At 41.4% G+C, this 14,298-nt stretch overlaps 1 long non-coding RNA gene across 1 annotated transcript in view; it reads right to left on the reverse strand.

Moving 5' to 3' along the window:
- The window catches only part of LOC131408342 (uncharacterized), an 83,330-nt gene that overhangs the window by 68,035 nt on the left and 997 nt on the right, over positions 1–14,298 (reverse strand). The window lies entirely within an intron of this gene.

Here is a 14,298-nt window from a genome sequence, read left to right on the forward strand (position 1 = left end):
CATATTTAGCACTTGCTCTGTACAGGACACTTCTGGGGCTACTAAGTGGTATATAAGTCTGCTGGAAAAGGATCTACAATGTAATTGGCAAGAGAGAACAAATATCTACACGGAAGAGCACAGACACCAGGATATATACACTCACTACTGAATGAAGTACGTTGAGGATAGGTGCCGGGGGAGCTCAGAGGAGGGAGAGAGCCTGGGGGGTGTCACGTCAGGAAGGTTTCACGGAGAAGGTGGAACTAGAGTTATACCCTAGAGTAAAAGCAGGGCTTAGATAGGGATTGGGTAATAGAAAGAAAATTCCAAGTACCTGAGCTTCCAGCAGTGGTGGAGACTCAAACTCCCAGTGAAGGTACATAAGCATGTGAAGCGGCCAGGTAATGCAACATCCATGCTAGGCTGCTTAATTATGACCAGTGTAACATCTACTTAATTACGTTACTTTTACAGTATTGCACTGAGGCAAAAGAAAAACAATCAAATGAAACAAATTTCTGGGTTATTAGTTTGTGAGAACTGACAGAGAGGAATCAAGTAATATGTGTCCAGCTTGGTGCTGGGAATTGTAGAACAAAACAGGACACATTTAAGACATGACCCTTGCCCTCAAAAAGCTAAATACCTACTTTGTAAGCAAGGCTAACTCATATGGAAGTGTTTAAATATACTTTAAAAACCAGCATAGTCAGTGCTGAATTATAGTCTTCTGAGTATTTAACACAAAAGTATTTTAGAGATTAAAAATAATAGTATGGGTACAGGTGTTTAGTAGCGGTAACGTCACAGTAAATTCCCTGAATGGCCTGTCAAAATGCAAATCTAACTTTAGTTTAGGCTGGGTTTGACCCAATCTCTCCTTTCACAGTCCAGCTTCTACCAGGCACCGAGAACCTCTTGCAAGTATTTCAGAAGTGTCCAATTCTAACCTGAAGCCTTTACAAAGGAGAACACTTTCAAGGCCAGGCAAGAGCCATCTGACCTGGCAGCTTGGAAAGTGGGAGAAGCTGCTGACACCATTCTTCTACTGGCTTCCATTTCCGCTGAGACCCTCCAAGTGAGAGACACCCAGCAAATTTGCAGGATATTAAAAGCGAGAGACACAGTCACTCTGTGAGGGGCGTTGCGACGCACAGAGCTGAGTCAGTGCACTATTCATAAAGCATCTTCTAATTTTTTATGGTTATAAAACCCACAAACCCAGCCAATGGCAGAAGCAACTGTTTTTATGCTGCCATTTAAAAGTCTGTCTGAAATTGTACGTCTTATTTTAACAGTTCCCAAAATATTATAGCAACACTGAATTCAGCTCTTGAGCTTGCTAAAAACTCCTCCCACACAGTTCTCTTTGTTATCCCTGTGATCTATACGAATCCAACAGCCCAACCAACGTCTCAGCAATGAGTCAGGCAGGTAGGAACAGGATGCATAGCGCTCCTTCGCACCTGGGAGCACAGTATTTCCCTGGCGTCGAGTTAACTTTCTCAGCTCCAGCGACCTCTGGAGAAAGAAACGATAATCTTTTCAAATGACTGAAGGGAATGCAGAACCAGCCATGGGAGAAAAATGAATTCGACCACTGAGGAATCAGTTGGCTGGTGACATATTTTGTTCGCTTACTGTGTTAGGAGAAGCAGGGGTGTACAGCATCTCCATATGAGTGATGAATTAATGAATGAATGAAGTCACAGTTCTCTACAAACTAGGTGGCAGATTGAAATGGTGATAGAGGCATCCATAATAACAAAAGCTACCATTACTGAAGATCACTATGGGCCAGCCCCTTGTGGGAGATCAAAATTTGGCCCCCCCAAAATATATCTCTTTACCTTGATTATTTTCTCTGACGGACATTCGACCTCCCCCACTAACTGCCTAAAGGAATTTAACTCTGGGTATGGACAGACTGGCAGGGTCGTCACTCAGCCCATTCTTATCAAAGTTCTGTTTACCAAACATTTATACTTATAAAGGTATCTCCCTCTGTGTACTGGGAAGAGGGGGGGATGATCTTATCTCTGGAAACTCTTTTTAGTACAGAAGGAGAGGACTTAAGTCTGCATACTCGTGTTTACTGTGCTTTTCTGGTAATCTCCCATAACTGACTCCCCCCACCCCCAACATCCTCCTTTGTCTTTAGCTAAAGATAATATTTAAGATAAGAATCTCTGCCATTTGTTGAGAAACTCAGTTTCCCTGGTTTCTCCCATGTATACACGTTATTAAACTTGGTATTATTTTCTCCTGCTAACCTGTCTTGTAATTATTCGGCCAGCCATAAGAACCTTAAGGGAAAGAGCAGAGGGGGATTCTCCCTCTTCTCCCAACACCCTCTTCTAAGCACTTTTCCTGTATTTTCATTTTGCCCTCACAAGCCTCTGGAGTTTGTGCTATTATTATCCCCACTGTACAGAGATATAGAGAGATTAATTGGCTGGCTTGACTTGACCTAGTAAGAGGCAAAGGTAGGATTGGAATCAAGGCATTCTCACTCCATAACCCAAGCTCTTTAACTCAATGCTCTATAGCCAGATTTACAAAACATTTAGGACACATACAGAGAAAGAAAACTACATATTCTTTCATGGTCCCTTGAGGCCAGGGATCACAAGATGGCTTGCAATCAAGTAGGGGCCCTCCAGTGGCTGTGCCCATGATTGTGGCACAGTATGAAGAGTGCTGTGAGAGCTGTCAGCCTTGGATTCAATGGAAGGACAATGGAGATAAAGCTTCCTAGAGAAGGTACTGCTCGACTGAACTTGGAAGCATATGTGTAAATTAGAATTGGGGAAGAAAATGGTAGATTGATTGCAAAATTGCCCACAATTTTTCAATCCTCCTGTACCCTTACCCCTTGCAGTTGACTTTGCAGCTCTTCTCATGAAAAGGTCAAGTCTAATTCTCCATGCCTGAATCTTGTAACTTGCTTTGGCCAATTGGGTGCAATAGAAGTGATTTTATGCCAGTTTCAAGCCTTGACCTCAAGAGGCCTCACGTGTTTTTTTCTCTCTCTCTTGAACTTTGCCACCGACATGTGAAAAGCCTGGCTAGCCTCCTGGATCATGACATACTATGTGATCTAGTCACCCTTGTCACCCCAGCCAACTGCCCACCAACCATTAGACATAAGAGTGAACCCACACTAAACCAGCCAGCTCCCAGCCAAACCACCACTTGACTGCAGAGACCTGAGCGAGCTCAGTCAAGGTCAGCCAAGCCTGGCCCAAATTAGCAGAACTGCCCAGCTGACCTCTAGCCTCATGAGCAAAATTCAGAGTTTGTTGTTGTATGTCACTGAGGTTCTGTGGTTGTTTGTTATACAGCAGTGTTATCATAACAGAGGTAGGCAGGTCTTCTTTTATAACACTAAAACCAGCATGGTACAAACTGCACTCTAATCCTACTACACTTTGCTTGCTTTAGAAAAGAATACAGAATTCTTTGATTGGTCCAAAACGTGGTTTCCCCAACTTGACCCTATTGACATTTTGGGCCCAATCATTCTTGTGGGGGACTGTTCTGTGCATCATACGATGTTTAGCAGCATCCATGGCCTCTACCCACCAAATGCCAGTAGCACCCACAATTGTGACAACCAAAATGTCTCCAGACATTGCCAAATGTCCTCTAGGGGGGCAAAATTGCTCAGTTGAGAAACCCTGGTCCAGAAACCAATGCAAAGAAGTTCAGTTATCAAATACCCCAAGTGCCCCCAACTCGGCAATCTTTTCTACAAGATAGTTCCAGTGGTAGACGAAGCTCAGCCACCGTGTGAACACAAGTGCCTTCCGCGGAAACATGTGACATTGGAGTGGCCAGATGCAGGTGGGGCTCTCAGGGAGGCTTCTGTGAGCTGCTCCAGCCCGTGTTAAACTTGCTCTGGGAGGAGCAGGAGCTGGCTCAGCACACTGTGTGTTGCCCATACAATGACGTTCAAAAGAAAAGAGAAACTAAAATACAAGACGAGAGGCAGAAATTACAGGCCACCAAGTAGATCAGAAGACTTGTGTCCAAAAATTTCTTCCAGTTTACCTTTGACTTAAACTCTTGCTCCTACTGTATTGTTTTTCATTTTCAGACCGTTGTGAGAAAGAGCAATTCATCACCACATTCCCATACATATTTGGATATTCTCCGTGAGAGTTCCAATTGCAACTCTCCTATTTTATCAGAGTTTCTTAATTTGGAGCTAAGAAAGATGGTGAACATTTCTCCTATTCCAAAGCTAAAGTTTAAATCAACATCTCTAATCATAACTGCACTTCCCAGGAGCTAATTCCACCTTATGAGAGAATGCCAGATCCAGGTCTCAGAAGAACTTGTCTTAACAACACAGCTTAATAAGCCAATTCACTGGTTCCAGAAGATGGAAGGCAGTGAAAGAAAAAGGCCAAGCATTTGCTGACTTCTGACTCCCCATTGACCCATCATTTCATTGATCAACATATCTGAGACTATTGTCTTTGGGGCCTCAAGCAAATTGCTTACCTTCTACAGGCTCCATTTTCCTCTAATAAAAAAAAAAAAAAAAACTTTTGCTTTTCCTGCTTTACAGGAAAAACAGATAGATTCAACCACAAATGATATGTGTTTCCCAAATTCATGAAAAATAAAGAGAACATCCATTAAGAAAAAGAAGGGCAAATCAAAGTTGATGCTATCTTGAATTCTAAATTCTCAGTGTCTCACAGGCAACTCTCTCTTTCTGATTTATTTAGTTTCCTAGTGGAACTGTGCCCAGTCTTGCATTTTAGGAGTGCTTCAGGAAAAAAAAGGTGAAGTCATAGATTCTTAATGTCTCAGTGTTGGACACAGCCGGACTTTATGAAAATGAACAATTAATTCACTCTCTCTGTAACTCAGTTGTTATTTTTCCTGCAGGGGTTTGCGGTGATGGTTTAGCATTGTGAACACACACGCGACTTGGGTGGAGAATAGAGAAGAGGGTTTGAGAGCTCAGGGAGGCTCCCCTAAAGCTGTTTTTGGCAAGTCACATCAAATCTAGATGTTAGATACGACAAATTAACCACAGGTTTCAACAAGTATGAATCTTTCGGCAGAACAAGAAATGCAAAGATTGTCCCCCACTGGCCAATGGCAAAGGATGCTCCAGATGCACCAGCAGAGGCAGCCAAGCATTATCTGCAAGGCTAGGGTGACAATTGCAAAGTGTGCTCCGACCCTACGGTTGCATCTGGGTCCAGTAGGTGCTGCTCAAGAGCACTTGACACTCTGCCAGGCCCATGTCATACAGAGGCTATAGGCGTTAAACTGGAAAAGAAGAGGTAAAGCTTAGGCCCTTGCCCCTACAACTTTCATCGCCCAAAAGCCTGCTTCCTCGCCTCTGCAAACCTAACAAATACACTGAGAAAACACTGGACCTTGCAGAATTCACAGCATTTTTTCATGAATTACCTTGTTTGAACCTCAAAGCCCTGTAACGCTCATAGGAGAGAGATTATAACCCAGATTTTTTAAATGAGGACATTGAGAACGTTGAAGGCCTGGCCCATGACCACAGTGCAAACAAGCAGAGGAATCAGGGTTGGAACCCAGTTTTTCTGACTCCAGACCTCAAGTTCTTCCATCCACTTTGTTTCTCCAAACAGACCTGAAACATTCAAAAGCACGGCTTCTGGGTGATGTTTCGCTGACCCCAGTCACTTGTAGCAACACCACCTTTCCCTCTGCCCCCGACTCTTATTCCCAAACCAGCCCTAAGGAATTTGGCATCCATGGCGGCGATCTTCTCGGAAACCAAATGCAAACAGGTGAGGCAACAATGTTCCTCTCGAAGATGGGCATGGATGTTAGCCCAGGGCCAGTCTTCCTCAGCAAAAAAAAAAAAGAGGATTGGCAGATGTTAGCACAGGGCTGATCTCCTCACAAAAAAACAAAAAAACAATGTTCCTCTTGTTGGTAATGATATGAAGTCTTAAGTCCTTTTAGTGTCCTCTGTTTCTCTGGGTATTAATGAACATACAGTAGGTAACACTGATAACAGTTAACAAATCCTGACTGATTAGATGTCGTAAATAATACTAATAACAGTTAACAAATCCTAACCAGTTAAGACATGCCACTAGATAGGTTTGCTGTGTATGGTTGGGGGTTGGACACTGTTGAGGGCGCCCAGCTGAGGGTGTGAGTGGGAGCTGGAGTCCAGCCTGCCGCTCCCCTCATCAAGCCTTGCCCCCGGCATAGGTCTGTGTTCACCTGCAGTAGGGACACATTTTCATAATTCTGCATATTGATCCACCTGTGCTCCTAAAAGGTAGCATCCGCTGAGAGGGTAGCCTTTTCCTAATTCACACCGAGGTGCCCTGTGGGCTAGTGGCAGCCTGGTCCTACACCTATGAAATCACATCTACCAAAACCCTCTGGGGTAGATAACATTGTCATCATCTTTTACAGGTGAGGTAAGCAAAGCTTAAAGAGGTTAAATGATTTGACTGAAGCCTCACAGCTGGAGCTGAATTCTGCTGAATCCCATATGGCCTGTCAAGTCTATTCCCACACAGGGAAGGTGCCATCGTGAGTGAGCTTCAGAAATCTAATTCAGAGAAGCAACCTCTAGATAATCATCAGAAAAAACTATTTAAATGCCTTATGCTTGCAGATATGAGCCAAGATCCTCCGGCAACAAGTTTTCATAGATGATAGGAGTTCACACTTCATCATTTCTATTTCCCAAGAGAACTAGGGAAACAAAACTAGGGCCATTTTTCAATGCAATGAGTTTTGGCTTAAGAAGATTTTATTTAAAAAATCAAAACAAGCTAGAGAGACAGAAGAAGACCGGCTTCTAGAACCTGAAGCAGTGATAAGGCCAGGAATGCCTGACACTTCCCCCCAGACTCTCTGGTCCCCCTCCTCCCCATCTCCATAATGAAATAGTCTTCCTCCTAAGCTGTTGTCACAGTAACAGCTTGGGTCACGTGGCTGTCACTTTACAATCTGCTTATGGAGCTGCTTGTAATTCTCACTCCAGGGCATAGCGACAGCTCATTTAGAATCAATCAAACATTTATTAATAGAGAGAGAACCAAAGGGCACAGTCTCTGGATTGAAATTCTCTGGTTTCTTGGCAAGGGCAAGAGCAGAGGGGGAAACAACTCTCAGGTGGGGGCTGGGGAGGTGATAGATATTGTGTTGGGGAAGGAATCTGCTCTTGGAAGTCAGACAGAGGAAGGTTCAAAGCCCGCCTCTACTGCTTTCTAGCCATGTGTTCTAAGCAAGTCATAAAACTCGGCTGAGTCTCGGTTTCTTTTAAGAGATTGTTGTGAGACTTAAAGATAATGAAAATAAAAGGCCTGACCCCTAGGAAGGACTTAATACCTATCAGCTATTATAAATGAGAGAGTTGTGAAGATGAAAGTGGAGTAAAACACAAAGAAAATCATGATTTAAGGCTGACTACTAAAGAAGTGAAATTATTTAACCCAACAGCTACTTTCAAGCAGAAGTACTTTTAAGCACCAGGAGTATGAGCCGTAGGAAGAGAAAACAGGGAGAGGCAGACTGCAGAGAGAGCTGTAAGGAGGCACCCAGGAGAGCGAGCTTTGTTTTCTGTTTTTTGTTTTGTTTTGTTAGCAGAAATGTAACTAGGGGAATGTCCTGCGATATGTTCTCTGTTGTTCTTGCATCCAGTGTGTGATCTCATCTTTATGGCACAGGTGGTCCTGCTAGAAGCCCAACAAATAGTAGCCTGTACCATGCCTGGTATATATCAAGCCCTTGTTAAATAGTTGTTGAATAAATGAATGAATGAATGAATGAATGAAAAGTAAATTATTTAATGGACCTAATGATCCCATAAGAACATTTGGGCTTTATGAAAAAGGGAGAAATTGATGCTAACATCCAACTTCTTCCCTCTGTGTCCTAGTTTCCTACATCTAAATGTGTTAAATATTCTTCCTGGCAAATGCATTTGGAAAAAAAATAGAAGGCAGAAACGTCCAGATGGATCTGACATGGGTGACAATCCCCAGAAGTGAAAAAGCTCAGAGATTCATGAATCGACCTCCTCCCTCCAGACTGAGCCAATGGAGTCTGATCCAACATTTTTCCATTTGAATTGTTTACCCAGAAAGATGAAACTGACCACAATCTTCTTCCAGCCTCCCGCACTCCTCTCGGCCAGCAAGAGTGGCTGATTGGGACCAGGGCAGGCTGCCGTGGGCAGTGCTGGGCATGGCCACTGTGACCAGAACTCGTCCCTACCTATGATCTGCCTCACTTTTTTTCTTTCTTATTTCTTCTCTCCAGCACCTGCCTCTTTTTTCTCTCTTTCCTCCCTCTTTCCTTATTACTTCATTTTCCTTTTCTTTCTCATCTTTCGTTGACTGTGGTCAGGGATTGTTATTCAACATCAGTGTTTCCCAGGGCTAAAGAACATGCTGCTTTTTTGCTAAAATAAAGTTGGCTTATCATCCTGGGTCCCTGAAGACTCTGACTGTAGGTCCACATTCAAGATCTTACATGACTAATCCATTTAAACTCCACAGCAGTGAGAGCCAGAAATCGTTACATGAATTTTCCTCCCCCTGAAAATCTATCCTAAGTCATCTTGCCCTACCCCATCTTACCCAAGATGACCCAGTCTCTCTCTTCCAAGACTTTTATTACAGACTGGCGTTACAGAGTGCATCGCCCAGTGCACCACAGCATCTGTATAGAACAATTTCAGTGAAGCCTGCTTCAAAGTCCATCTCTGAAATTGGTACTCATCTTTTCTCTGAGTTGTAGCCCGTGACTTCTTCCACAACTTGCCCAAGAGAAATGCAGCTTCTTAAAACTGTCACTCCACTGCTCAAAATCTCCACTGGCTCCCCATTTTCCACAGGATGAAGTCCAAATGCTCTGTCTGTCACTTGGTACCGTAAAAAACCTGGCCCCAATTTACCTTTCCAGTCACATTTCCATCCGGATAAACTATCCTCCTTGCTACTGTCTCAATACTCATTGCACCTTCTGCCTCTTTGCCCTTGCTTGTGTTGCTTTTCCCTTTCCTTGCCTCTACCTACCAAACTTGGGACCCTCTTTCCAGGCCCTGCTTACATACTGCTCTCTAAAAATCCAGCCCTTTTCACCCCAACATGAAATAATTATACCTTTCTCTGTTATCCATAGCTCTGATGTGGTGCTCACCTTATATTGCCCCATGTTATGGATAGCAGCTACCACACATTGAGCACCTGCCATGGGCTCAGGACTGCTCCAGAGAACTCACACCAATTATCTTTACTCCTCACAACAATCCCATTTTACAGATGAAGTTACAAAGATCCTGCCCAAGATCACACAGCTGGTAAATGATGGAGCTGGGAATTAAAACCAGATGTATTGGACTCCAGATCTCTCTCTATCACAACAGGCTATCACAGAAGAGACAAGTGCCCAGACACTCTTATTCGCATTCATTCAGAAGCATTTATGTGTGTGAACAGGCACCAGGCACGATGCTGAGAGTCTAACGTGGGGGATGGACAAGTAATCCAAAGCTTAGGTAAGAACTGAGGCAGCTAGTATGAAGTAGTTCTTTCAACAACATCTACATATCTCATCTATGAGATTACAAACTTTTTGAATATATATATATGTGTGTGTGCATGTGTGTGTATCCCACAATTCATTATTTGCTATATGAGTAAATGTTTTTTCCTTTAAAGACATGGACTTAAGTTAATGTAGGCACTCCTTGTGCCTGTTATCATCTTTAAGACCATCTAATTCTTATCTTCTTTTTAAAAGTATGGAAGCTTAGCTCTGGAGAGTGTAAGCCATCTGCGTAGAGTCATACAACAAAATAGTGGCAGGCCCAGGATGAGAAGGCAGGTCTTGGACCCTTGCTGGGTTATTTTCCACTTGCCCACACTGGAGGTAAAGACCCGAGTCCATTTGCTGCTGCATCCTCAGGCATTTTACGTACTCTCCCTCTGAGTTAGTTGTCAACATTTAATTCTGGATTGTTTCCAGGCTGGAGCCTTCAAGTCCAGGTCAGCAGAAGCCTGTGAGTTGCAGTGAGAAATTTCAAATCTGACACTTGCCAGTTCCCATCGAGCTCCGAGTGGGAAATGTCCCCAGCCTCGTCCATTTTTAATGTTAGAGTCAGTCTAGCGGAAGAGATCACCTCCAGGTAAAGTCATTCAGAACAAGGGTTTGTCATTTTAGTGCCATTCAGTGCCACTCTCGCTCACTGGCCCTGGACTTCCAGGGGATGGTGCTTGGGACAAAGGACAAAGGCTGGTTTTCCTTGCACCTCTTTCCTCCCCACCCCGGGGTTGTCAGACAAATCCCCCTTGACAGAGCTTCCTGAGGCTCAGCTCCCCAGAACACTAGTCCTGCAATTCTAGTCCTCGTTTTACTGCTGACTAATTGGGTAACTTTGAAGCACTTAACCCCTCACATCCCCCATTTCCTTGTCTTTAGAAGGGACTAATAGCACTACATCATGCTTGACTTTTGAGGACTAAATTAGATAATCAGAAAAGCACTGTGTAAACTATAAATCACTATAGAAGACTAAAGTGCCAAATTTTCAGGTTGTATTAGGTAAATGCCTAATTTCCTTCAGGATACAAAAGGTTGAGGAGGTGGGGTATGTAGTATCTAGAAATAGAGAAAATAGGCTATTTTGCAGATATCTGTTTAAACATGTCTCATAGCACCCAGGAAACTTGCCATTCTTAGAGTGATCTGCTTTTCTTTATCCACACAAAGAACAGAACGAGAGGAAATTGCTGTCAGTCAATAAACACCACACGTCCATTTATTCATTCCTTCAAAGAACATTTATTAAGCACTGAGATGTAACAGGCATTACACTGAGCTAAGTGCTAGGAATTCAGATATTAAATCAACTTCTACGTATAAACATTTAGAAAAAAGTCTGGAAGGATATCCACCAAAAGGTTTCTTCCTTCCACCCTTAAGAAAAATTAATCTCACAAAACTCTAAGTCCTGAGTCAAGGTAACACGAGTGTGGTTGGTTCTGGCTCAGTGGTGTCCGCTCTGCCATCCTGGGGCAGCTCCTCTTGCAAAGCCAATACAAACAAAAACATGACATGACCAGCAGAAGCAGCATAGCTCTGTCTTTCTGTGGGATCCTTCTATCTTTGAGGAAACTTTTCCAACTATATTGAAGATTATTTACAATAGCTGAGACATGGAACAACCTAAGTGTCCACTGACAGATGAATGGATAAAGAAGATGTGGAATATATATACAATGGAGTACTATTCAGCCATAACAAATGAGGAAATCCTACCATTTGCAACAGCGTGGATGGACGTTGAAGACATTATGCTAAGGGAAATAAGTCAGAGAAAGATAAATACTGTATGATCTCACTTATATGTGGAACCTAAAAATAAAAACAAAACTCATAGAAAAAGAGATCAGACTTGTAGTTACCAGAGGCGGAGAGTGCAGGGAGAGAAATTGGAAGAAACAGGTCAAAATTTGCAATTATGAGATAAACAAGAGCTAGGGATGTAATGTACGACATGATGACTATAGCTGACTCTGCTGTGTGATATACAGAAAAGTTGTTAAGAGAGTAATCCTAAGAGTTCTCATCACAAGGAGAAAATTTTTTTCCTTTTTTTCTTTCTTTTCTTTTTATCATATGTATATGAGAAGATGGATATTAGCTGAACCTATTGTAATTATTTCACAACATATATAAATCAAACCATCATGCTGTACACCTTAAACTTATACAGTGATGTATGTCAATTATTTCTCAATAAAACTGGAAATAGAAAAGTAAAACAGGGGCTGGCCTGGTGGTGCAGAGGTTAAGTGCGCACGCTCCACTTCGGCAGCCTGGGGTTCGCAGGTTCAGATCCCTGGCATGCACCAACGCACTGCTTGTCAAACCATGCTGTGGCGGCATCCCATATAAAGGAGAGGAAGATGGGCACGGATGTTAGCCCAGGGCTGGTCCTCCTCAGCAAAAAAGAGGAGGATTGGCATCAGATGTTAGCTCAGGGCTAGTCTTCCTCACAAAAAAAAAGTAAAACAAAAAAAATTGTTTCATCAATTGTACATTAGAGCTGCTTAAAATATTCTAATTTATACCCAGCCATTCCCTAAATCCTACTTTAAATGGTGTTGCTTGAATGGTTTTGTTTATGTTCTGTTCCCATAATTAGAATTAATGACAACCTGGGACTCTTTTCAACCTGAAGAATATCCGTATATCTTTATTACTATATTCAAATTAATCTCTGAGAAATAATTTGTAATGGAATATTATACATGACATAAGTCTGATTAGACTCAAAAACACATGATTAGAATTTGGAATTTACTCATAAAAGTAAAAGAATCAGTTAATAAGAACCTATGTAGCTTCCTTACTCCATTTTTGTTTCTGTGTTTAATGATAATTTGAGGATAAAAGAACAATTTGAGGAATAATTTATGACTTTGCACTAAAAATGCTTATGTAGAAAGAAGACAGACAGCAGCAAGGGAGCTAAGAGGCAGAGATATGCTCCAGAATTGGTTCAAATCAGATTAAATTTAATATGTTTGCTCAAATGGAGAATAGAGCCCATTGTGAGTATAAATTCTTTTTATTCCCCCTGGGGAAACATATACTAAATGCATATATTTTGTTAGCTATTCTATTTCATTTCCATTGTTGTCATCAAATAATTTGGCCATACTGTACTTTTATTAAAGAGGGAAAGTATGGGATCTTTATAATCTCTAGGAATTGAAAAATGTATGGGTATTACATTTAAAATTGAAATATTATCTATAAATTTTCAGTACCCATGGTATTATTTTTTAACATGTTTTCATTTTCATAGACTAAAAAAAAATTTGAGGATGAGGACATAGAGTGTTTTCTCCAGTGCTCTTTGCCAGTCCTAGAATATTCCCATGGAAATGGTGATGGATACATATGCACTGAATGAATAAAGGCATAAATAAACTATTTGAAGATGTGAAAAAAATCTTTAAAAAATAGGTTGAAGGATTCCCTTCATTTCTCCTTGTCTGAATTGGGTCAGGTGTCCATCCTAAATCACTGGTAAGCGGAACAGTAACATCGTTTAGACCAGTGGTTCTCAAAGTGTGTTCCAGGGACCCCTGTGGGACCCCAATCCCTATGAGAGGCATTTGTGAGGTCAAAACTATGTTCATAATAATACTAAGATGTTTTTTTCCTTTTTCATTCTTATTCTCTCATAAGTGTACAGAAAGTACAAAAAGTTTATAGATATGAAACTACCACTTTTTGAGTTCTGATGTAGTTCCAAATCAGAATATCAACAATTATCTAAAAACGGTATTAAAATACTCCTCCCATTTCTAGCCACCTATCTGTGAGGCCACATTTTCTTCAAAAAATTTTTTAACCAAAATAACATATCACAACAGATTGAATGTGGAAGCAGACATGAAACTCCAGCTGTCTATTAAGCCAGATATTAAAAATATTTGCAAAAATGTAAAACAATGCCACTTTTATCACCAAATATTTTTTGTTGTGGAAAATATATTTATTACTTTTTCATAAAAAAATGTTATATGTGTTAACCTGCAAGAGATTTATTATTGTTATTTTTAAATAAATTAATAAATATTTTTAAAACATATTTGAACATCTAATATAGTAAACATTAATAGATGTAACCTATACAAACTAAAGCTCTTTGGGGATTTCAATAATCTTTAAGAGTGTAAAGGGGTCCTGAGACCAAAAGTTTGAGAATGCCTGCTTAAACAAGTCTAGATAAGCCACTGTGTCACATGTCGGGTGAGGTAGATGCCTAGACTTTGCCAGGAAGGAAGACATAAGGAAGTGGCTGCTGTTGAAGTACCCAGCCACACCTGTAGCAGTTGCTTCTTATTTCTGAGGTTATAGATTATTGTTATTTTTTCTTTGATTTTCTTTATATATTGTTTGAACCTTTAAATGAGAATATACTGCTTTTATGAGGAGATGAAAAATCAATAAGACAACTTTTACTTTGAAATAAATAAGTAAAAACAAGGATGAATAAGATCCCTAGTTACAGAAGCACAGAAGTAAACCACTGAGGCTGAGCCAACTTCAAATTGTGACTGCCTCTTCCAAAAAGCTTGGATATGAAGAGGAGGGGAGGGAGTGGTCAGGTTGGGGCCAAGGAAAGAAGTCTTTTGAATAAAAGAAACATAACCATAAGCATATGCTAAGGGAAGGATCCAGTGGAGGAGGGGCAGTAGAAGGTAGAAAAGAGGTGGAGACAATGGATGAAACAAGGTCCCAGGAGAAGGGGCTGCCCAGGAA

The sequence above is a fragment of the Diceros bicornis genome, chromosome 7 (genome assembly GCF_020826845.1).
Source record: "Diceros bicornis minor isolate mBicDic1 chromosome 7, mDicBic1.mat.cur, whole genome shotgun sequence".
Lineage (NCBI taxonomy): Eukaryota > Metazoa > Chordata > Mammalia > Perissodactyla > Rhinocerotidae > Diceros > Diceros bicornis.